General features: G+C 46.2%; 1 protein-coding gene across 10 annotated transcripts in view; it reads right to left on the minus strand.

The window, feature by feature from the left end:
* LOC307122574 (protein phosphatase 3 catalytic subunit alpha) overlaps positions 1-24956 on the minus strand; it is a 387852-nt gene that overhangs the window by 77282 nt on the left and 285614 nt on the right. The window lies entirely within an intron of this gene.

Consider the following 24956-nt stretch of genomic DNA (forward strand, 5'->3'; position numbering starts at 1 on the left):
TAATAATTTATTAATTTATCAATTACCATGTGTTTTAAATATTATACACTACTGATATTAATGCATTGAATAAATATTTTGTTTGTAGGTTGGGAGTTTCATAGAAATGTATGCAATTATGTAATATAACACTTTAAAGGCAGTTTTCTCAAAATGAGTTTTTTTTTCTCACACTCAGAGACAGATATATCCACTTCAGTAGTACCTACAATCACCAACTTTTGCAGTCTTATACTGAACTATATTCTGAAGGCTTTTACAGAGGGATTTGTTGATATATCATTCCTATCCTGAGTTATATTTTACTCCAAAAAACATGGTGAAAATTGATTTTTTTAAGGCTATTGTCAGTATTCTCTAATTTACTAAAGCACAAAATAAGATATCCAGAATCCCCTCTGTAAAAGCCCTCTCATCTAATATGTCAACAAATAGAACCAAGAATTTTAAACATGGTCCTTTCCAATTTCCAGATTTTGTTTTTGGAAATGTATGCAAATGAGCGTATATTTAAGTATATAAGGCCTCATTTACATATTAAAACATTAATTTACACAAAACTTGTAATCATTTTTTTTCTTATGTTTATGCCAATAATAAACTGGAGAAGTTTCACAGTGATATATTGTCATTTAAAAAAAAATCCCTATTCACTTGTAGTGTCTCGCCTTAAGGGTAAACATTTTATTGATGTTCAACAAATAAATAACAGATATAATATAGATGAACAAATGATAAAGCTTGGGTTGCTGAATATTTCATCCCTTCCTTCAAAAGTGCTTATTGTTGTCACATGTCTGTCTTGTCTTGTTTAGCACATGTTGGGTTTTTGTCACTTCTGTGCATATGCTTGTGTTTTGTCATGTTTGGTGTGAGCACATGGCTTGTCACGTGTTCCTTGTGACATGTGCTCTCCTGTCCATTGTCTTGACCCCACCCCTCTTGTTATCTGATTATTGGTTAATTTGTCCCACCTGCTTTCCCTTATTTCCTACCTTGTTTGTCCCCTATTTAATCTCCTTGTGTCTGCAGTACTGTGTTGGATCATTGTCTGATGTCTCCTGTTCCCTGTTCATGTTCCCGTTCCTGGTATTTTGTTATTTCAAGTTTGGTTTTCTCCCCCTCGTGGGTGTTCCCTTTCGAAAGGGAACTCGCGCTGCGTCGGAATGACGCTACGGGGACTGCCTCAGCGTGACTGGTGTCTGAAGCTACTATCGAAATCACGTCAATCCTATTGACCGACGACAGCCCATGATGTCATCAATGTGCGACCCGGAAGTATATATGGGCGCCTTGCCAACACATACACATCTTTCTCGTCTTCAGGGACTGTCTGTTTGAAGTGCTATAGTTAAGGTAATACAAATTCATTATTTAATACACACGAGTGTGTATTTACTGCCTGAGATCAATAGCATGCACAGTCAGTTCATTTGAAGTTGTTTGTGTGTAAGTGTGAGCAGTTTTCAATCTGAGATCGCTCCACTCTAGTCTGGCTTTCTTCTTGAGGGTCTTTTTTGTTACTCTGACAATTTGCATAATTGCTATCAGTTGGCAGGCCTCTCTAGGCCTCTCTGGAGGAGTGCTCTGAGTCTCAGTCACTTGACGGTTAGCATGGTAAATGCTAGCAGGTAGTAGGCCTCACCAGGCCTCCCTAGTAGGCTTGCTATCAGATAGAAGGCCTCGCTAGGCTTCTTTTTGAAGGTGAGCTCCCGAGGTAGGAATGCTCGGGTAGCTAGCATGACTTGTTATGAGGGTAGGCCTCACCAGGCCTCCCTGAAGGCAAGTATCGATACAGGGCACCGGAATAACTAGCCCGGCTGGCTATCAGGTTATAGGCCCCAGTAAGCCTCCCTGAAAGTCGGCTGTCAAGTGGAAGGCCTCACCAGGCCTCACTGAAGGTAAGTACCGATGTTGGCATCTGGTTAAGTAGCCTGGCAGGCTGGGGGGTGGTAGGTCTCATTAGGCCTCCCTGAAGCCTTGCTATCAGGTAGGAAGCCTCATCAGGCTTCCCTGAAAGCAAGTACTGATGTTCTTCACATCCGGACAGCTAGCCTGCCGGCTATTAGGTTGTAGGTCTCATCAGGCCTCCCTGAAGGCCTGCTGTCAGTTGGAAGGCCTTAACCAGGCCTCCCTGAAGGCGAGCACCAACGTACGGTGTCCGGGTAAATGCGGCCCAGCAGGTTATCAGGTGGAAGGCCTTACTAGAAAAAAAAATTTGCACCGAAAATAATATTTTATTAATAACACTTATAGTGGAATTAAATCAACGCCAGGGGTGTTAAACACCCCATAGAGTAAAACTTGAACAACAATGGTAAGTGTAACACTTTACACTCACGGTGTAATTTTTCTACACTGTAGGGTGCTATATTAACACTGTAAATTCAACACTACAAACGGTGTACTTTTTACACTATTTAGATTGGGACCATATATGATCCGGAGTAGTGTTAAAATTAACACTTTAAGTGTTCATTTTACACTGCGTTTTTTACTGTGTACTGAGATCGCTATAAAAGTGAAGTGACGTGTGGCCAAGTATGGTGACCCATACTTGGAATTTGTGCTCTGCATTTAACCCATCCAAGTGCATATACACAGTAGTGAACACACCCAGAGCAGTGGGCAGCCATATTGCTGCGGCGCCCGGGGAGCAGTTGCCACGACTGCCCCAAGGCCACGACTGCCTATAACATGCATATAGACACATTTGAAGACAATAAACACACAATCGCAATGATGTATGGTTTATCTGTGTAAGGATGTCGCCCTTGGCTGGACTTGAACCCGGGTCTCTGGTGTTCTAAGTGTGGTGTGTTCTCCACTGAGCTAACTCCCAGACAATGGAACCCAAGAGCAGAAGAGTAAAGAGTCAAGAGACTTGAGTCTTCCAAAAAATAAAAATAGTCTTTACTTGAGAAACCAAAGCACAAAGTACAAATGAACTAGTAGAGCAGAGCTTCCATAAAACAGAGAAACAAAAATAGACACAAGGGTCAAAAAATGTACAATAAAAGGCACAAAACTTATCTTGAGATCTGGAGACAGGAGAACATAGGTTCAAGACTGAACATAATGGCAAGGAACAAGCACACTTATAAAGGGCAAGACACAGGTGAAGGGAATCAGGGCTAATGAGGAGAGTTCTGAGTAACCATTAAACACACTGGCACCATCTGCAGGAGTGGAGAGCACTGAGCATGGGGTTAAAGTGCCATCTGGAGACCTGGAGGGAGCATGACATGGACGCTTAAGGAGGGCGCCCCCTGCAGGCTAGGAGTGGAACAGCATCCTAGAGATTGGATCTTTACAGGAGCCCCTTCCCTAGGAATGGCACCTGACGTTCTTCTAACGTTTCCCTTTGGCTTGGCGAAACTCTGAGATGAGAGTCGGGTCTAAAATATCTCGAGCAGGAATCCAGGACCGCTCCTCTGGGCCAAAGCCCTCCCAATCCACCAGATATTGAACTTTCCCACGAACCATGCGAGAATCCATCAGCCTGTGGACCGTGTAAGCTGGCTGGCCATCAATGATGCGAGGTGCTGGGGCGGGTTTCTTAGCTGGAGACAGAGTAGAACAAACAACGGGTTTTAAACGGGAAACATGAAAAGTGGGATGAATCTTCATGGACCTGGGCAGAAGAAGTCGATAGGAAACTGGGTTAATCTTCTTAAGGATCTTGAAAGGGCCAATGTATTGTGGGGCTAGCTTGCGGGACTCCACTCGCAATGGAAGGTCTCTGGTTGAGAGCCATACCCTTTGTCCCAGGTGAAGCGAGGGTCCTACCCTTCGGTGTTGGTTTGCCTGGCTCCGCTGTTGTCAAGCAGCCCTCAATAAGGCAACGCGTGCTCTTTGCCAGGAACGCCGGCACCGGCGGAAAAGCTGTGTGGCAGCTGGAACATCATCCTCTGGCTCCTGTCCGGGAAATAGAGGGGGAGGGAAACCATACTGACACTCAAAAGGGGACATACCTAGTGAGGAATGGTAAAGGGTATTATGTGCAAATTCAGCCCATATTAAATGAGAGCTCCATGTGGATTGGTTGTCTGCAACCAGGCACCTCAGTGTCTTTTCAATTTCTTGATTTACCCTCTCAGTTTGGCCATTTGACTGGGGGTGGAAGCCGGAGGACAGGCTGATGGAAGATCCGATGAGTCGGCCAAACGCCTTCCAGAACCGGGAAGTAAACTGCGGTCCCCGATCAGAAACCATATCCTGGGGAAAGCCGTGGATTCTGAACACATGCTTCATCAATAGTTCCGCAGTTTGGCTAGCTGTGGGGAGCTTGGACAAAGGTAGGAGGTGACAAGTCTTAGAAAATCTGTCTACCACTACAAGGATTACCGTGTTTCCTTGAGACTGTGGCAAGCTTGTAATGAAGTCCAAGGATATGTGGGACCATGGGCGTCTTGGAATGGGCAGCGGGCGCAGCAGGCCATGATGGTGGGTCCTTGGCTCCTTGTTCTGAGCACAGATGGAGCAAGCGGCAACAAAAGCCCGGACGTCCCTCTGCAATCTAGGCCACCAGAACTTCCTCTGGATGTGCTTGCATGTCTTTGTGATCCCAGGGTGTCCAGAAGGGAGGGAAGCATGAGCCCACTGCAAAACCTTAGAACGTAGAAGGTTAGGAACAAAGAGACACCCTGGAGGGCCATTACCTGGACCTGGCTGCTGCCGTTGAGCCCTCTTGACTGCCGTTTCAATATCCCATTGAATGGGAGCTACCACTCTGGAAGTGGGGAGAATGGGTTCTGGACAACACTCCACTTCTGGTGGTTCAAACTGCCTTGAGAGGGCATCTGGCTTGAGATTCTTAGAACCTGGGCGATAGGAGAGAGTAAAGTTAAACCGATTAAAAAAGAGGGCCCATCGGGCTTGTCGGGCATTCAATCTCTTTGCCTGCTGGATGTAAGTGAGATTTTTATGGTCCGTCCAGATGAGGAATGGCTGTTTGGCCCCCTCCAGCCAGTGCCTCCACTCCTCTAAAGCCATCTTGACAGCCAGCAGCTCCCGGTTCCCAATATCATAATTCCTCTGTGTTGAGGTAAGCTGACGAGAGAAGAAAGCGCACGGGTGAAGCTTGTTATCGCACTTACTTCTCTGTGACAAGACAGCGCCTACTCCTACGTCAGAGGCGTCCACCTCCAACACAAAAGGTAGCTCTGGATCAGGGAGGGTTAAGATTGGGGCAGATGTAAAGAGCTGTTTTAGTCTGTTGAAGGCATGATCTGCTCTGCTGGTCCACACAAATGGCCTAGTTGAATTCCTGGTCAATGCGGAAAGAGGCTCGGCAACAGAACTGAAGTTTCTAATGAATCTTCTATAAAAATTGGAAAAGCCCAGAAAGCGCTGTACCTGCTTCACTGAAGTTGGTCGTGGCCAATCCAAAACTGCTTGAATCTTGCCTGGATCCATCTGAAGGCTGCCTTTTGATACTGTAAAGCCGAGGAAGGTAACTTCTGGAACATGAAATTCACTCTTTTCCAACTTTACATAAAGCTTATGTTTCAGTAGCTGGGCCAGGACCTGTTTGACCTGCTGAACATGCTCTTCGTAATTTCGGGAGAAAATCAAAATATCATCCAGATAGACAAAAACAAATATATTCAGCATTTCTCTGAGAACATCATTAATAAAGGCTTGGAAGACAGCTGGTGCATTGACCAGGCCAAACGGCATTACCTGGTATTCGTAGTGGCCTGTCGGGGTGTTGAATGCCGTCTTCCACTCATCCCCCTCACGGATTCTAACTAGATGGTATGCATTACGAAGGTCAAGTTTCGTAAAGATGGTAGCCCCTTGCAGAATTTCAAAAGCTGTGGACATAAGAGGGAGAGGGTATCGGTTCTTGATGGTTATATGGTTTAAACCCCGATAGTCTATGCAGGGTCGGAGACCCCCGTCCTTCTTTTCAACAAAAAAAAAGCCGGCCCCTGCAGGTGAGGTGGATGGACGGATGAATCCACTGTCCAAGGCTTCTTTGAGATATTGGTCCATGGGTAATCTCTCAGGGCCAGAGAGGGAATAGAGCCTTCCACGTGGTGGGCAAGTACCAGGAACTAATTCAATAGTGCAGTCATAAGCTCTATGAGGTGGTAGTGTAGCAGCTTGGGACTTACTGAAGACTTCTTTGAGGTCTGCATACTCCTGGGGGACTCGGGATAACTCAGGATAATGAGCAAGAGACTTGGTAGCAGTTGGCTTCATTTCAGGAACGGCCATGACTTCTGTGGATTGTGTCTCAGAAATAAATGCAGATCTCCCCCTGGAGATGACTAGTGAGGGTTCTGAAAATGTCTCTAATAGCTTGGAAGAATGGCAGAAGGCATTATCTAAAATTTGGCAGTCAGATCCCCAGGTCCTAACGACCCCTTGGGACCAGTCAATGTGTGGGTTGTGTAAAGTCAGCCAAGGATTAGAGGAAGTTTAGGAGAATGAATCAGGAAGAACTGTATCCATTCCTGATGTTGGCCCACCTGTAGCTGGAGAGGTGGAGTACATTGATTAACTTCTCCTGAACCCAGAGGACTGCCATCCACTGCTGTGATGTTAAGGGGTTTCTGGAGAGTCGCTGGCTGGATAGTGAGTCTCTTAGCCATCTCATAGTCCATTAAACTCTCAGCAGCCCCAGAGTCAACAAAGGCACATACTTGGTGATGTTGGTTACCCTGGGTGACAGTAGCTTGGATTGTCAGACCTGAGGTTGCTGAGCAGGGGAATGTTTCTATTCTCGCCCTGGCCCCCCTCCTCCTGGGCGAGAGTTGGCTTTTCCCGACAACTCAGGACAGGCAAAGCGAAAGTGACCTGGCTTGCCACAGTAGAGACAGCATTTCTCCCTTAACCGTCGGTTGCGCTCGGTTTGGGAAATTCTGGTTCCGCCCAGCTGCATGGGCTCCTCGGGGGCACTAGGAGATGAAGGCAGCTTAACAGCGCTGGCTAACTCGAAAAATCTAGTCTCCTGTTGTCGCTCCTGCTGGCGTTCCCTGAGCCGATGATCTACCCAGATAGCCACGTCAATGAGGGACTCGAGGTCAGGCGCAGGGTCTCGGAAGGCTAACTCATCCTTGATATCAGGAGACAAAGCATGGTGAAAGGTAGCCCTCAAGGCCCGTTGATCCCACCCACTCTCTGTGGCAAGAGTGCGAAACTCTATAGCGAACTCTGCTGCACTTCGAGAACCTTGAGAGAGATGTAGCAGGCGGTGATCAACATCCCCCCTGCTGGCTGGATGGTGAAAAACTCTTTTCATCTCAGAAATGAATGTATGGCAGTTAGTTGTTACTGGAGAACTCTGGTCCCACAAAGCAGAGGCCCAGTCCAAAGCTTTACCCGTTAGAAGTGTAATAATGTAGGCCACCTTACTATTCTCTGTAGGAAAGCTGCTGGGTTGAAGCTGGAAGGCCAGGGTACACTGGGTAATAAACCCTCTGCATCTCTCGGGACTGCCATCGAATCTCTCTGGTGCTGGTAACTTGGGCTCTGATGGGAGTGGGAACATGGATCTGTCTGGAGGACCAGGGGGTGACTGAAGTTCTTGGGATGAAGAGGCTTGAGACTGGAGACTCAAAATCTGGAGAATCTCTGACAGCGCCTGGTCATGTCGCTGTATGGTTGTTGCTTGATCTGAGAGGGCTGCCAAAATACGGTCCACATTAGAGGGTGGTGAAGGTCCTTCTGCTGGGCTCCCTTCCATGGTTCAGTCTTGCTGTAAGGATGTCGCCCTTGGCTGGACTTGAACCCGGGTCTCTGGTGTTCTAAGTGTGGTGTGTTCTCCACTGAGCTAACTCCCAGACAATGGAACCCAAGAGCAGAAGAGTAAAGAGTCAAGAGACTTGAGTCTTCCAAAAAATAAAAATAGTCTTTACTTGAGAAACCAAAGCACAAAGTACAAATGAACTAGGAGAGCAGAGCTTCCATAAAACAGAGAAACAAAAATAGACACAAGGGTCAAAAAATGTACAATAAAGGCACAAAACTTATCTTGAGATCTGGAGACAGGAGAACATAGGTTCAAGACTGAACATAATGGCAAGGAACAAGCACACTTATAAAGGGCAAGACACAGGTGAAGGGAATCAGGGCTAATGAGGAGAGTTCTGAGTAACCATTAAACACACTGGCACCATCTGCAGGAGTGGAGAGCACTGAGCATGGGGTTAAAGTGCCATCTGGAGACCTGGAGGGAGCATGACATGGACGCTTAAGGAGGGCGCCCCCTGCAGGCTAGGAGTGGAACAGCATCCTAGAGATTGGATCTTTACAATCTGTGTTTTTTATACCATGTTGGGTGTATTCATAATAGATTATATTTATAATGCAATGCTATTCGACATAGCTTTTATCATTATGCAGAATATTGTAAAATTATATATTTTCTATCTGATTTTTTGATCCGAAGCCAAATGAGATCACAGAAGGTTATTTAAAACATTTAACTTGTGATATAAAGTAAATTTGGAGTAAAAAACATGGTTTTAATCTCATAAATTGTTATGTTTTGATTGTGTGCTAAGCTAACATGCTAGCTAGCCAATGCACCTGCCACCTGGGCAAATACGTTGTTTTTATTAATAATTTTGAATAGACTGAAATGAAAAACTCACTGAAATGTTTCTATTTTCAACAAGGGCATTTGAGGCAGTTTAGAAGGTTAAGTGAGAAGTTTGAGGTTTGAATAGAACAGTTTGAATAGAGAGTCGTCAGTGATTACAATGAAGACAAAATAATAATAATTAGAGCCATAACCAGGCCAGAGAAGTGTGAAAGTCTGCTGGGGAGACTTAAACTGAATGGGCAGTTTGCACCTCAAAACAATAGAGACAATAAACTGAATGGTAGCTCAGAAGATGGAAATAAACACCAGTTAACATTTTAGAGAAATCTCAAAATAAAATCACATGACATGATCTTGAAAAACATTTCATAAAATTCAGAGTTTTAGACTTATCATCTTCAGATTTGAAATATAATATGGTCAGTAGGGCTGAAACAATTAGTCGACATTGTCGACAAATATCTTTGTTGTCGAGTAGTCGTTTGATCTCACGTGAGGGCCTGCAATATCGTGATTTGACCGCTACGGCGCTGTAGCACTAGAGTGTAATGCAGCCCTTTCAAATGCTATTGCGGTAGAAGGAAACACAGCGCAAATTATGACTATCCAAACTAGCAAGATGTGGGAAAGTTTCACAAAACTTCAAACTAAGAATACTGTCGTGTGCAATACATACAAGGCGGAACTTTTCTCGGGAGCACAACGTGCATGATGGAGCACTTAAAGAGGAAACTAGTAACTAACTAGCGGTAAATCTCTTTATTAGAGAATGCAATACTACTAATAATTGTAAGAATATTAACAATAATAATATAATTACAGTAATGTGATTATTTATTTTGCATAGAATAAAGCTTAATCGAGCTTAGGAGTCAGGACTGTTTTTATTATTGTAACGCTATTAGTTATTACAGTCTTATCACTTGCCTGTATTTTGTTCCATATGCATGAAGACTTACAAAAGGCGATGTTAGGAAGAATATCATGTCAGTTACTTTTTCACACTGTTAATTAAAAGGTGAATGAGAATCTGTCAGCTCAATTGTCATGTAAAAATATTATAATTTTATACTTGTAATAATTGTTTGCAGATTAATATTTTATATTATTTATTTGTGTCCTGCAAATGTCCTCTTTTTCTGTTTCAGTTCTAAGAAAAGCCAATTATTGATTACTTTTTTCTGAGGAGGAATTTGTGTACTCCTCAGTAAGCCGCTGCTCTTACAGAGTCAATTCTGAACATGATTTTAGATGGTTAAAGACACGAGACCTCTTTCCCTGGTGGATGGGGAAGGCTTTTTTAGAATCTGCACTTATTTGAAAATCCCCAAAAAAAGGCCTGTGCAGAAAGGACACTGTTACTTACTGCTTTTCATTTGAACTGAACACTTGTTTTACAAATGAAGCTCTTAATACTGCTGCCAAGAGATGTTTACATTCAAACATATTTTTTTTTGGTCTGTAATGCAGCTGATTATTATTTTATTAATTTTTTCAATTGAAAGAGAACCGAATATTTAAACAATGCTTAGAGAACATTTGTGTGTGATTTGAGTTGGACAGAAATCTGAGAACTTAAAGAGAATGACCTGTTTAGTTGGCTCAAAGTTCATTAAAACAACCATTTCAAAAGCTGAAGCGATTTTCTTTTTTTATATTATAGTTAGAATATGTATAACTCAATGTTTTTACTAATTGAAAAACTGAATAATCATTCAAAACTTACTGATTAGACGTTGATGGCAATGATATTAATCGATGATTAATCGTTAGATTAATCGATTATCAAAATAATCGTTTGTTGTAGCCCTAATGGTCAGACATGTGGCTTTAGTGCATTTCTAGATAGCTACAATGCCAACTTCAATTTTATTTTCATAAAGATATTTCATACACATAAACTTTACAAAACTTTGAAGCTTATTATAGCTATTTTTGATTATGAAAATAATTATAATTTTGAATTTACATTAACCCCTAGGAGTCTGAGCTCTTTTGGGGCCCTTTAGAAGTTTTGACATGCTCTGACATTTGTGCTTTTTTCAGTTGCTTATAAACACATTAATGGCAAAAGTGTAATTATACTGTATTCAGCACATAATATGTGAGCAACATGTATATACATGCTTGTATTTTTGAGATAAAAATGTTTATGCATGGTTTTTGAAAAAACAAAAAAAAATTGTTTCAAAATGAAGGCCTCAAAACACACAATAGATATGTGTCCACAAGACTTTTGACTAATGGGTGTTGTTGCCTAGAGTTTTTGCTTCAAACTGATGTGAGAATCATTGAACCTACTCATTCACATAAAACAATACACTGATTTAAAAAATCGCCAGTATGCGAGGCGTGATAGCTAATGAATAATGATGGGTATCACCAGAGAGGACAAAATAATATAATATCCCGCATAATGACCTGCTTAATGAATGAGTTTCAGGTATGTGACTGAGACCAACAGGACAGAATATATATATATATATATATATATATATATATATATATATATATATATATATATATATATATATATATATATATATATATATATATATATATATATTGTACTTATCTAGTAAATGCATCTTGATTTAAGAATGTTTAAATATTTAGACTAGAAACAAGACAAAAATTACTAAGAGCATTTTTTCTACTTTTTTGTACAATTTTTGTTTTTGAAAGTAGTCTCATGCTAAAAATGTAAAAAATAAATAATTTAAATTAAGATACAATTTATACAAAACAAAATTCACTGTAAAGAAAGCAATTCACTTTCTACAAAACAAAACTCCAGAATCATTTATTTAGAATGTAGTCAACAAAGGCCTATTATATTTTAAATTATCAAAAGATTTGACTTCACTGCAAAAAAATGCTCCTCTTATTTAGTTGAAAATTGTACTTATCTAGTAAATGCATCTTGATTTAAGAATGTTTAAATATTTACAAAAATTACTAAGAAGCACATTTTTTTCTACATTTTTTGTACTATTTTTATGTTTTTGAAAGTAGTCTCATCCTAAAAAATGTAATAATAAATAATTAAAATTAAGATACAATTTATACAAAATTAAATTCACTTAAAAGAAAGCAATTCACTTTCTACAAAACAAAAAAAATAACTTTCTACAAAACAAAACTCGATTAATATAACTCGAAAAAAAAACTTTGATATTAAATAAAAAAAATAACATTAGGCTATAATATTTAAACATCAATATGAACCAAAATCCATTTGACTGGTACTATATTTATAGCATCTGAGCAGACATTTGCGAACAAAAGCTTTATTGGTGTGACACTAGGCTCTTTTACAATAAACACGTTATAATCTGTCCAAAACAGGCCAAATAAATCTTGTCTAAACAGTCTTGCGTGTATGATATTTTATGTTGCAGCAGGATTCATATTTAAACAGTCTTTTTGCATTTAATATTTACAGATGCTAACAGAATAAACTTAACAGAATAAAGCCTAGCTTACATTCAGCCCTGAATCCATTGCTTTAAGAAATGAACAGCTTTTTATGAGGTTTATTATTCCAGTATTATTGCTCAATGCGTCTCAAAACGATGTAGCTGAAGTAACGTTACAGCGCTTCACTAGATGTTTGTATGAGTTTATGTGTGGGGATTGATGCGTGGATCGTCAGTATTTGAATCTGAAAGAGCACACGCTCCGTGGGCGTGGTCGCATTAGCGGATAATGAAGTGGCTCGCGGGTGACTGACATCTACCTCTTTTCAAACAGATTACATAAACACAGAATATTTGTTTTCGATTTGGTTTACATTGTTTACATTGTTTAAAACCTGAAATTTCGACGTTTCTTTAGACATGTCTCATGTTTGTGAGACAAGTATTCACTAAGCTAGAGTTCCTTCTGAATGAACGTCTTTGAAAGAGAGGCTGCAGATCTTGCATCATGTTTGTTTTCTTTATTTTGCAAAAAGCAAAACATTTTGTTTTTATTGTGACTGTACACAAAAAATAGAAACTTAACAGATTATGTATAACACTTAGCCAGCGTGCTATATAGAGCGTTCACTGTTTACTTTGAGTCAGAGAGAAGCATCGAACATCAGGGAAAACAGCTAGTGTGTGAGTTCTGTTTACATTTTCCTCATTTGATCTGTAGTTCAGCTGTTCTTTAGAACGCTGTCTGTTTGCTGTAGTTGGCTGTTTGTTGTAGTCTGGTTTGTTATTGTTTGACCTCGTGCGAACTAACGCGTTTCACTGGGCGTGGCCATAAGCCAGAGCGTTCATTGTTTACTTTGAGTCAGAGAGAAGCATCGAACATCAGGGAAAACAGCTAGTGTGTGAGTTCTGTTTACATTTTCCTCATTTGATCTGTAGTTCAGCTGTTCTTTAGAACACTGTCTGTTTGCTGTAGTTGGCTGTTTGTTGTAGTCTGGTTTGTTATTGTTTGACCTCGTGCGAACTAACGCGTTTCACTGGGCGTGGCCATAAGCCAGCGTGCTATATAGAGTGTTCATTGTTTACTTTGAGTCAGAGAGAAGCATCGAACATCAGGGAAAACAGCTAGTGTGTGAGTTCTGTTTACATTTTCCTCATTTGATCTGTAGTTCAGCTGTTCTTTAGAACGCTGTCTGTTTGCTGTAGTTGGCTGTTTGTTGTAGTCTGGTTTGTTATTGTTTGACCTCGTGCGAACTAACGCGTTTCACTGGGAGTAGCCAGCTGTATTCAATAACAACATTTAATGCGAGTATAAATTGAGTAGTACTCCGCGGCAGCAGAAGCGGCAGCCCTCGTGTGAAGACCGAAGAGTGTAAAGACCATTCGACTCTACTCTGCGCGACTCCACTCGAGCAAGGACACCGACAAGGCACTTGAGTATAGCTATATATATATACTTTGTCCACTTTTGTGTTTTTGCTTGTTTTCATCTGCTAATTTATCTGACCCGTATTCACAATGTGCTTCCAAATCTCTACTATTATCACACACATCCGTAAATCACGCTCTGTACATTCTAGACGCCGTAATCCTACTAATCTGCGTAGTGTACCCATTTCCTCTGCTACATTAATGTCCATTCCAATTGGTTTCTGGAATTGCCAGTCTGCTGTAAACAAAGCAGACTTTATTTAATCTATTTCCACTCATTCACATCTCAGTCTCATGGCTCTAACTGAAACCTGGATCAAACCAGAAGACACTGCCACTCCTGCGGCCCTCTCAAATAATTTCTCTTTTTCACACACCTCTCGCCAGATTGGGAGGGGCGGAGGTACTGGTCTGCTCATCTCAAAGGATTGGAAATTTGAGCCCATCCCTTCTCTATCTGGCAACTGCTCATTTGAATCGCACTCAATCACTGTCACTCACCCTGCTAAAATCCATGTTGTAGTTATTTATCGTCCTCCAGGTCAACTGGGTAACTTCCTGGAGGAATTGGATATGTTACTCTCTCACTTCCCTGAGGATGGCACTCCTCTGGTACTGCTCGGTGACTTCAACATTCACCTTGATAAACCCCAGGCTGCAGACTTCACCACTCTTCTGACCTCATTTGATCTTAAGCGAGTATCTACTACAGCTACTCATAAATCAGGTAACCATCTTGATCTTATCTACACACGCTACTGCTCCACAGACGTCACTTTAGTTACTCCTTTACACACCTCAGATCACTTTCTCATCACTCTTAACCTCCTACTAACTCCTAACACAACACACACTCCTCCGCTGATTACCTTTCGGCGTAATCTACGCTCACTCTCTCCCTTCCGTCTATCCACTATGGTTTCCTCCTCACTCCCTCCACCTGCTCAGTTCTCAGCACTGGACACTAACAGTGCTACTGACACTCTTTGCTCCACTCTAACATCTTGCTTAGACAACTTCTGTCCCGTTTTATCCAGGCCAGCCCGCACCACTCCCTCTGCCCCCTGGCTGTCTGATGTTCTCCGCGAACATCGCTCTGGGCTCCGGGCGGCAAAGAGGAAGTGGCGCAAAACTAAAAACACTACTGACCTGACCCTGTATCAGTCTCTTCTCGCTTCTTTCTCTAGTAACGTCTCCACTGCTAAAACTACATACTATCACAACAAAATACACAACTGCTCTGACTAGGGTTGGGCATCGAGAACCGGTTCGAACTTGGAACCGTTTTAAAAATAACGATGCCATTGGAATCGTTTAGAAATTTTGTTTTCGATTCCGATCATCGGTTCCAAACGCGCAAGTTTTCGGAAGTGCTTGCCGCGCCCGTTTGTTCTGTTGCAGCCATGGAGCACGGTAAGCGGCGCTCAAAAGTGTGGCTTTATTTTACTTAAAAAAAAAGCCTGGGTCGGCACAGTGCAACACATATGACAAACTTATTTCTTGCACGGGAGGATGCACTACAAATATGTGGTGTATAAATTAACGAGTGTAGCGTGTTTGAAATGCTGCGCAGGTCTGTCCTCCTCGGACAGGGATAGTTCACCCTGAAATGAAAATAAAGCCTTCTTTTACTTACCCTGATGTTGTCCCAGTGCCCTATGTCCTATGACATTTAAAATACTGTTCCTGCACGCGCTCCTTCCTATTATGGCAGTGAATGGCGATCAGCTAAAACATTACAAAAAATAAACAAATGTATCACGTAACGATACAGGGAGACGCGCGCCATATGGAAAGTGTTCAGGGGGCACACTATAAGGTTTTGCGAGAAAGAAACCGTATTATTCAGTCAAAACACTGAGCTCGGCCGTTATTCTGAGCGCACTCCTCTGTGTACACTATGAGCTGTCAGCAGCCGCCGGAGCTCATGCCTACTATAATAACTCGCACTCGTCATTGCACCCAGGATAAGCACACACACACACACACACACGCACGCACACACACACACACACACGCACCATTTTGAGAAATCATGCTCAATAGAAAAAAACGCGATTCTCGTCTTTTCTATAACGTATATGATAAGAAATAATACTAATATTATAACCTCCTTAAGTGAATATTGTGTACCGGTTGTCATGACAATATTGCACGAGGCTACTGCGGCTTGGAGTGCGCACACACAGGAACACGCGCATTTGAACAACAGCTGGGTGAGTAAAAGATGGCTTTATTTTCATTTCAATGTGAACTAACATTATCCCACCTCGTCATAATCAGGTAACTGATTGTAGTGTAATAACAAAGCCCTTGACCAAATTGCGAATTGTGGTGAACAACGACGTTACTGAAATTATTTTTCCCCCTCGTAGATAAATGTAGCTATACGCAAATTGCAGACGCTAGTAGCAGTCCTAATATGATTGCTAATGCTGTTGTTAAACCGGGACTCGGTGTGAAACTCCATTCACCTTTGCAGCAAAGCAAGTGAAAATGCCACCGGAGAAAGTCCCAAAACTAAAACTCATTATTGAATTAAAATTAAATTTTCCTCTGTGAAATGAGCCTGTGACATGTTGTGAATCCACCCCTCAAAGAATCGGAATCGAGAATCGAAAAGAACCGTAATCGAAACTAAGAATCGGAATCGGAATCAGAATCGTTCAAATCAAAACGATGCCCAACCCTAGCTCTGACTCTCGTGCACTCTTCAGAACGTTCTCTTCGCTCCTCTGTCCTCCCCCCCCCCTCCTTCATCAACTCTTACAGCTGATGACTTTGCATCATTTTTCACACAAAAAACCTCCTTCCTCAGCAGCCAATTCTCCGCACCACAAACCGACACGCACATCTCAACAACCATAACACATACACTCCCCTCTTTTTCTCTGCTCTCTGAAGCTGAAGTCTCCAAACTCATCCTTTCCAACCACCCCACTACCTGTCCGCTTGACCCTATCCCCACTCACCTCCTTCAGGCCATTTCTTCTTCTGTTACTCCTGCACTCACTCACATTGTCAACACCTCTCTTCACACCGGGACCTTCCCCACAGCATTTAAGCAGGCTCGGGTAACCCCACTGCTTAAGAAACACTCTATGAACCCAGCACTTTTAGAAAACTACAGACCGGTATCCCTTCTGCCTTTCATTGCAAAGACACTCGAGCGAGTTGTTTTTAACCAGCTCTCTACGTTTCTTGAACAGAACAACCTCCTGGATATCAACCAATCAGGCTTCAAAAGCGGCCACTCAACTGAGACTGCCCTGCTCTCGGTTACGGAGGCACTGAGGCAGGCAAGAGCGGCTTCCAGATCCACAGTACTTATCTTACTGGATTTGTCTGCTGCTTTTGACACAGTTAACCACCAGATCCTCCTGTCAACTCTCATGAAGATGGGCATCTCAGGAACTGCTCTCCAGTGGCTCAAGTCTTACCTCTCAGGTAGGTCCTTCAGGGTGTCATGGAGAGGTGAAGTGTCTAAGTCACATCATCTAGCCACTGGAGTTCCACAGGGCTCAGTGCTTGGACCACTTCTCTTCTCCATCTACATGTCATCACTGGGATCGGTCATTCAGAAACATGGCTTTTCCTATCACTGCTATGCAGACGACACTCAACTCTACTTCTCATTTCAACCAGATGATCCCACGGTTGGTGTTCGTATTGCTGCCTGCCTAACAGACATTTCTGCCTGGATGAAGGAGCATCACCTGCAACTCAACCTTGCAAAGACTGAACTGCTTGTGGTCTCAGCCAACCCAGCACTTCATCACAATCTCTCCATTCAGCTAGGATCATCAACCATAACTCCGTCCAGGACAGCCAGGAATCTTGGAGTTGTGATCGATGATCAGCTAAAATTCACTGACCACATTACTGCAACAACCCGGTCCTGCAGATTTGCATTATACAACATTAGGAAGATTAGACCCTTCCTATCTGAGCTGACCACACAACTCTTGGTCCAAGCTCTTGTTCTCTCCAGACTGGACTACTGTAATGCTCTTCTAGCAGGCCTTCCGGCATGCACTATCAAACCCTTGCAACTGATCCAGAATGTAGCGGCGAGGGTGATCTTTAACGAGCCGAAGAGAGCGCACGTCACGCCTCTCTTCATCAGACTCCACTGGCTACCAATAGCCGCTCGCATCAAATTCAAGGCACTGGTACTCGCCTTCAAAGCAACCACTGGCTCTGCACCAATATACCTTAACTCGCTTGTTCAGACATACACACCCTCCAGGAGTTTGCGTTCTACTAGTGAACGACGCCTTGTGGTGCCATACCAGAGAGGCATGAAATCACTGTCACGGACCTTTTCCTGGACTGCCCCCACCTGGTGGAATGACCTGCCTATCTCAATTCGAGCAGCCGAGTCTGTCGCCATTTTCAAAAAACATCTAAAGATGCATCTCTTCCAGCAGCACCTGACCAATCAAGAATAGCACTTAACATTCTATTCATTTTTCTGTCTGTCTAATTTATTTATTTATAAAAAAAATAAATAAAAAAAAATCCTGTGTGTTCTGTGTTAGATTAACTGAGACTTGTTACAGCACTTGCATACTGTAGCCTCTGACTGTTGTAGTTGCTTCTATTGCTCTCATTTGTAAGTCGCTTTGGATAAAAGCGTCTGCTAAATGACTAAATGTAAATGTAAATGTAGAAAGAAATGGTATCTGTGAGGATTCCCAGTCAGGATTTAGACCGTATCATAGTACTGAGACTGCTCTCATTAGAGTTACAAATGATTTGCTCTTATCATCCGATCGTGGTTGTAGCTTTCTATTAGTGTTATTGGATCTTAGTGCTGCATTCGATACTATCAACCACAACATTCTTTTGAATAGACTCTCAAATTATGTTGGCATTAGTGGAATTGCATTGGCATGGTTTAAGTCATCTGATCTGACCGCTATCAGTTTGTAGCAGTAAATTAAGAGATATCATACCAATCACAAGTTCAGTATTAGAGTACCGCAAGGCTCAGTGCTAGGACCGTTGCTTTTCACCATGTACATGCTACCATTGGGAGATATCATTAGGAAGCATGGCGTTAGTTTTTATTGTTATGCTGATGATACTCAGCTCTATATTTCTTAGTGCCCTGATGAAACTTACCAATTCACAAGATTAACGGAATGCATAGCTGATATTAAGAATTTGATGACTAGTAAATTCCTACAACTTAAATCTTTCTGAAATAACAGAATTTTTAATTATTGGACAAAAAACCTCTGCTCGTAGTAACGTCTCGGTTACGGATGTAACCCTCGTTCCCTGAGGAGGGAACGGAGACGTAACGTTAGTGACTAACGAATGGGGGTTTCGCTTAGAAGCCTATCATCTTCGAACTTAGAGAAAACGCCCAATGGCGTGCCAATGCCATGGGGCATGCGGAATTTGCATACGTAACTCCGCCTCACCGCGTGAGTATATAAGGAAGTACGAGGCAATATCGCATTATGTTACCTGCTTGAGGAGCCAAGACTGAACTCCTGCGTTCCAGGTAGCACAGCTGAAGTGGCAACGGGACGTTACGTCTCCGTTCCCTCCTCAGGGAACGAGGGTTACATCCGTAACCGAGACGTTCCCTTTCGTTCAGTCACTACGACGTAACGTTAGTGACTAACGAATCGGGGTCCCAATATAATCCCGCCACTCAGCTGTCTTCCAGCGCCCTGCGTAAGTGAGAGTACCCTGTCGTAAGACTAATACGGACGAAGGACTCCCACTTAACACAGGAATACCAAGGTACACTGGGAAGCATATCCCAGTGAGGGAAATGCCAAGATGCCTACCCGTGGGGAGGACTTAAGAGACACATATGAGCCGGAAGGGGCTGCATATGGAAAATCTCTAGGGTACCAGCCGAAGGTGGATTTTTAACCCTAGGGGTGGCGGGGACACGCCAAGGGAAGAAACCCGCTCACTGCGGAGGCTTACGGTGAAATACACATGTGGGGGTCGCCGGAGGGGAACCATGCACATGGGGCACCTGGTCGGACATGAGGGTCTGGGCTCGAAAGGGCAGACTGAACTGATGTCGGCGTCGACAATGCTGGAGGAGCTCAGGGCTCTCGGGGAGCTCACCTGAGGAAAAATCGCACGTATCCAGTCCGTGGAGTGGAATGGCGAGCAAGCGAAGACACCTGAGCCTGGTCCATTACCGGCCCCTCGGGGGGGGCGAGTACATAGTCGGACACTGGCTCCACTCTGAGATTGTAGAATCTGGCGAATGTGTTGGGTGTCGCCCAGCCTGCAGCTCTGCAGATGTCTGCTAGCGAGGCGCCATGCGCTAAAGCCCAAGAGGAGGCCACACTCCTAGTGGAGTGTGCCCTCACACCAAGGGGACATGGTCGACCTTGCTGCTGGTAAGCCAAAACAATGGTGTCCACTATCCAGTGAGACAGCCTTTGTTTTGAGAGAGCACTTCCCTTCCGCTCTCCACCATAACAGACAAAGAGCTGGTCTGAGGTCCTGAAACACTGCGTCATGTCTACGTAAGCGCGGAGGGCGCGTACTGGACAGAGCAATGCCAAGGCTGGGTCTGCCTCCTCCAAAGGCAGCGCTTGCAGGTTCACCACCTAGTGGTGGGAACCTTGGGCACATATCCAGGCCGGGGTCTCAGGATCACGTGAGAGTTGGCCGGCCCGAATTCCAGGCACGTTTCGTCAACCGAAAATGCCTGCAGGTCCCCGACCCTCTTAACGGAGGCCAATGCGGTCAGCAGAGCCGTCTTCATAGACAGGAACTTAATATCAACCGACCGCAAAGGCTCAAAGGGAGGTCTCTGCAGAGCACTTAACACTACTGCGAGGTCCCAAGAGGGTACGAGAGGAGAGCGAGGAGGATTCAGTCTCCTTGCTCCCCTCAGGAACCTGATGACCAGGTCGTGCTGACTTACCTTCTTGTTCTCCAAGAGATCGTGGTGGGCAGATATTGCAGCCACATATACCTTGAGGGTGGAGGGAGACAGCCTTCGCTCCAGCCCCTCTTGGAGAAATTCAAGCACGGACCCGATCGGGCATTTCCAGGGGTCTTCTTGGCGGGAAGAGCACCAGGTGACGAAGAGGTTCCACTTCAACGCATAGGCATGCCGAGTGGACTCTGCCCTAGCGGAAGTGATGGTGGCGACCACCGTAGGTGGTAGGCCACTGAAACCTGCCGCGTCCCGTCTAGGAGCCACACGTGGAGGCTCCAGAGGTCGGGACGCGGGTGCCATAGGGTGCCCCGTCTCTGAGTAAGGAGGTCCGGTCTCAGAGGAATAGGCCAGGGAGGGGCTGTCGCAAGGAGTATGAGTTCGGGGAACCAGGTCCGGCCGTGCCAGTACGGGGCGACCAAAAGGACCTGCTCCTTGTCCTCCCTGATCTTGCACAGGAGCTGTGCGAGTAGGCTCACTGGGGGGAACTGGTCAGGGAATAGTACAGGCTGCAGTGGGAAGAGTCGTGGGAGGCAAACAGATCTACCTGTGCGTCGCCGAACTGATCCCAAATCAGCTGAACCGTCTGGGGATGGAGTCTCCATTCTCCCGGAAGAGGCTGAAACCGCGAGAGCTCGTCGGCTGCGTGGTTCAGGACTCCCGGAATATGGACAGCACGAAGGGACCTCAGGCACTTCTGACTCCATAGGATGAGATGGCGGGCGAGTTGAGACATACGACGGGAGCGTAGACCGCCCTGGTGGTTGATGTACGCTACTACGGCCGTGTTGTCTGACCGGACAAGCACATGTTGACCCTTCAGCAGCGCTCGGAAGCGGTGCAGGGCGAACCGTACTGCCAGCAACTCGAGGCAATTGACATGCAGGAGGCGCTGGGGTCCTGTCCAGGAGCCCGCGGCTGCTTGTCCATTGCACATGGCACCCCAGCCCGTGGCAGAGGCATCCGTCGATACGACAACATGCCTGGAAACTCGTTCTAAGGGCACACCGGCCCGTAGAAAACTGAGGTTCGACCACGGGGTGAGCGTCTGTAAGCAGGCCCGAGTCACTTGGACCCGGAGCGTGCCAGACTGCCATGCCCATCTCGGGACTCGATCGCGAAGCCAGTGCTGAAGCGGTCTCATATGAAGCAATCCGAGCGGCGTTACCGCGGCTGCAGATGCCATATGCCCCAGGAGCCTCTGAAATAGTTTCAGTGGAACCGCACTCTTGCTCTCGATTTGTCGGAGGCAAGTCAGCAGAGACTGCGCGCGCTCGCTCGTAAGCTGCGCGCACATGGCGACCGAGTCGATCTCCATACCGAGAAAAGAGATCCTCTGCACGGGGCAAAGTTTGCTCTTTTCCCAGTTGACCCGAAGGCCCAGACGGGCTAAGTGGTGGAGAACCAGATCTCTGTGTTCGCACACCTGCTCTCGAGAGTGGCCTAGTATGAGCCAGTCGTCGAGGTAGTTCAGGATGCGAACCCCGTGCTGCCGAAGGGGCGCAAGGGCTGCCTCGGCAATCTTCGTGAAGACGCGAGGGGACAGAGATAGCCCGAATGGGAGAACTGCGTACTGATATGCCCGCCCCTCGAAAGCAAACCGTAGGAACGGTCTGTGTCGAGGAAGGATGGAGACATGGAAGTAGGCGTCCTTCAGGTCGATCGCTGCAAACCAATCGTAAGGACGAACGCATTCGAAAAGGCGTTTCGCAGTCAACATCTTGAACGGAAGCCGGTGAAGGGATCGGTTCAAGATGCGAAGGTCCAGGATTGGTCGTAACCCACCGGTTTTCTTGGGTACAATGAAGTAGGGGCTGTAGAACCCCGACTTCATCTCGGCCGGAGGGACAGGCTCGATCGCACCCTTCGCCAGTAGAGTGGCAATCTCCGCATGCATGACGGGGGCATGGGCCCCGGTCACGGTATAGCGGACTCCCCTGTAACGGGGAGGAGCCTGCGCGAACTGAATCGCGTAGCCGAGCCTGACGGTCCGCGCAACCCAGCGGGACAGCCCCGGAAGCTGAAGCCATGCTTCCAGAGACTGCACCAACGGGGTCATGCGGACGGCAGACGTACCCCGGGTGGGGCAGCGAGGCAGCGTTACCGGCCCGGACAGGGGAGGCTGTTGGGCGTCCCGGGGTCGGGGCACGGTTAACGGCTGCACCCTGACAGAGGAGACCAGGGAAGGACTCACGTTCCACTGGGGTCTGCTCTGCCAGGGGGCTGGCGACAGAGAGGGACGAGAGTGGCGAGACCCGAGGGTGGCGCGCACTGCCGTCACCGATCTCTGGGGGCTCAGGGATGGGGTTGTCAGTTCTTTCTTTAACCACATTAGGGTGCTGCTGACCCGGGGGCCAGCAGCTGAACAAAAGATTCTCCCCCGGCCCTCCACCGGGGGAAGGAGCGGCCCTGCCGCCGTCTCCTGGAAAGAACTGCCCATCCCTGAGCCGTCCGCATCAGGAGCGCCGCTTAGCCTGGCGTTTCTTCGCGGGCTGCGGGGCTGGAGCGGACTGGGACGCCTTCCTGCGGCTGCCTCTGCGCGGCCCGGGTGGAGGCTGCTGCTTGGGTGGCGCAGAGGTAGAGGGAGCCGCGGGAGGGCGCCCTCGGCGGCGAGCAGGCTGAGGCACCTGCGCGGGCGGTGGGGTGGAGGCAGCAGCTGACCGCCGGGGCAGGATATATTTTATAGCCTCAGTCTGCTTCTGAGCGGCCGAGAACTGTTGGGCGAAGCTCTCGACCGCTCCGCCGAATAGCCCATCCTGGGATATGGGGGCGTTGAGGAAACGGGTTCGCTCAGCGTCACGCATATCGGCCAGGGTGAGCCATAGGTGTCGCTCCTGGACCACATTTGTGGACATCACCTGACCCAGGGAGCGTGCGGTCACCTTCGTCGCCCGGAGAGCGAGGTCGGTGGCGGCACGCAACTCATTGCTGAGTCCTGGGTCAGCCCCCCCCCTCGTGCATATCACACAGCAACTTGGCTTGGTAAGCCTGAAGAGTTGCCATGGTATGCAAAGAAGCAGCGGCCTGCCCCGCAGCTCTATAGGACTTCGCCACCAGGGATGACGAAAACCTACAGGCTTTGGAGGGGTGCTTAGGGTCACCACGCCAGGACGAAGCGCTCTGAGGACACAGTTGCATCGCAACAGAACGTTCGACTGGGGGGACCCCAGTGTACCCTTGAGCCGCGGCTCCATCGAGGGAGGTGAAGGCGGAAGAGTTCGCCAAACGTTCACGGGAAGACAACGGGGGCCTTCCAGGAACGCGCGATCTCTTCATGCACCTCGGGAAAGAAAGGATTTGGAGGAGCGGTCGGACGGGTGTCCGAGCGCGCCGCCCCAAAAAACCAATCGTCCAACCGCGAACGCTCAGGCTGAGGCGGAGGGTTCCACTCCAGTCCAAGCGCTGCGGCTGCCCGAGACAGCATGGCTGTCAATTCTGGGTCCGACTCGGGCAATGCTGGCACACCCGAAGGTGGCAGCACAGCCGAATCATCATCCTCAGATGACTCCAGCCCACCTTGTGATGCGGCGATAGACATCACTTCCTCTTCCGCCGCGCCAAACGCCACGGTCGGGACAGCAGGAGCCGGCCCCGATGTAGACACCTGAACACGGACCGGGTCAGGTGCATGAGAGGGGGGTGTGGGCCGAGGAACTAGCGTCGGAGCTTTGTTCCACACCGTCACCCTCAGATCACCCTGGTCACCAGCCAAAGTGCCGCCTCCAGAGGAGACCGCAGATTGGGGGGTGACGGAGGGGACTCTCGTTCCGGCATCAGCACGGAATTCACGTCTTGACCGTAACACCGAGATGGCCAGGTTCCCGCAGAGGGAACATGAGTCATCCACGAGCGCTGCCTGAGCGTGCTGAAAGCCCAAACACGTCACACAGCGCTCGTGCCCGTCGAAAGAAAAAAGCGATCTACCGCACCCAGAAGTGCACGGACGAAACATCCTGAAAAGGACGTGTCACGTGCAAGCTCTTTTATGAGAGGAAACTTTGCAGTCGATGCCGAAGCGCCCAGGGAAACACACACCAGCTGTCAGGCGGACCACTGCACAGATCAGCAGGCAGGAAGTATGCGATCACTGGAACGCGCCGTCACACCAACACCGACTGGAAAGCTGCTCGTCTCGAAGAAGCTGACAGAGTCTCAGAAGGCTGTAGGAGTGAAGAGGTAGGTACTCTTGGCTCCGAAAGCAGAAACATAATGCGATATTGCCTCGTACTTCCTTATATACTCACGCGGTGAAGCGGAGTTACGTATGCAAATTCCGCATGCCCCATGGCATTGGCACGCCATTGGGCGTTTTCTCTAAGCTCGAAGATGATAGGCTTCTAAGCGAAACCCCCATTCGTTAGTCACTAACGTTACGTCGTAGTGACTGAACGAAAGGGAACCTAGAATACTGTCTAACACTTGATGGCTGCTCTGTCAAGTCCTCTTCATCGGTTAGGAACCTGGGTGTGCTCTTTGATACCAATCTTTCATTTGAAAGATGTTTCTAGCATCTGTAAAACTTTCATCTTGAAAATGTATCTAAATTATGGCACATGCTTTCCATGCAAAATGCTGAATCGTTAGTTCACGCGTTCATGACCTCAAGGCTAGATTATTGTAA

The sequence above is a fragment of the Gobio gobio genome (assembly GCF_949357685.1).
Source record: "Gobio gobio genome assembly, chromosome: 2".
NCBI classification, from domain to species: domain Eukaryota; kingdom Metazoa; phylum Chordata; class Actinopteri; order Cypriniformes; family Gobionidae; genus Gobio; species Gobio gobio.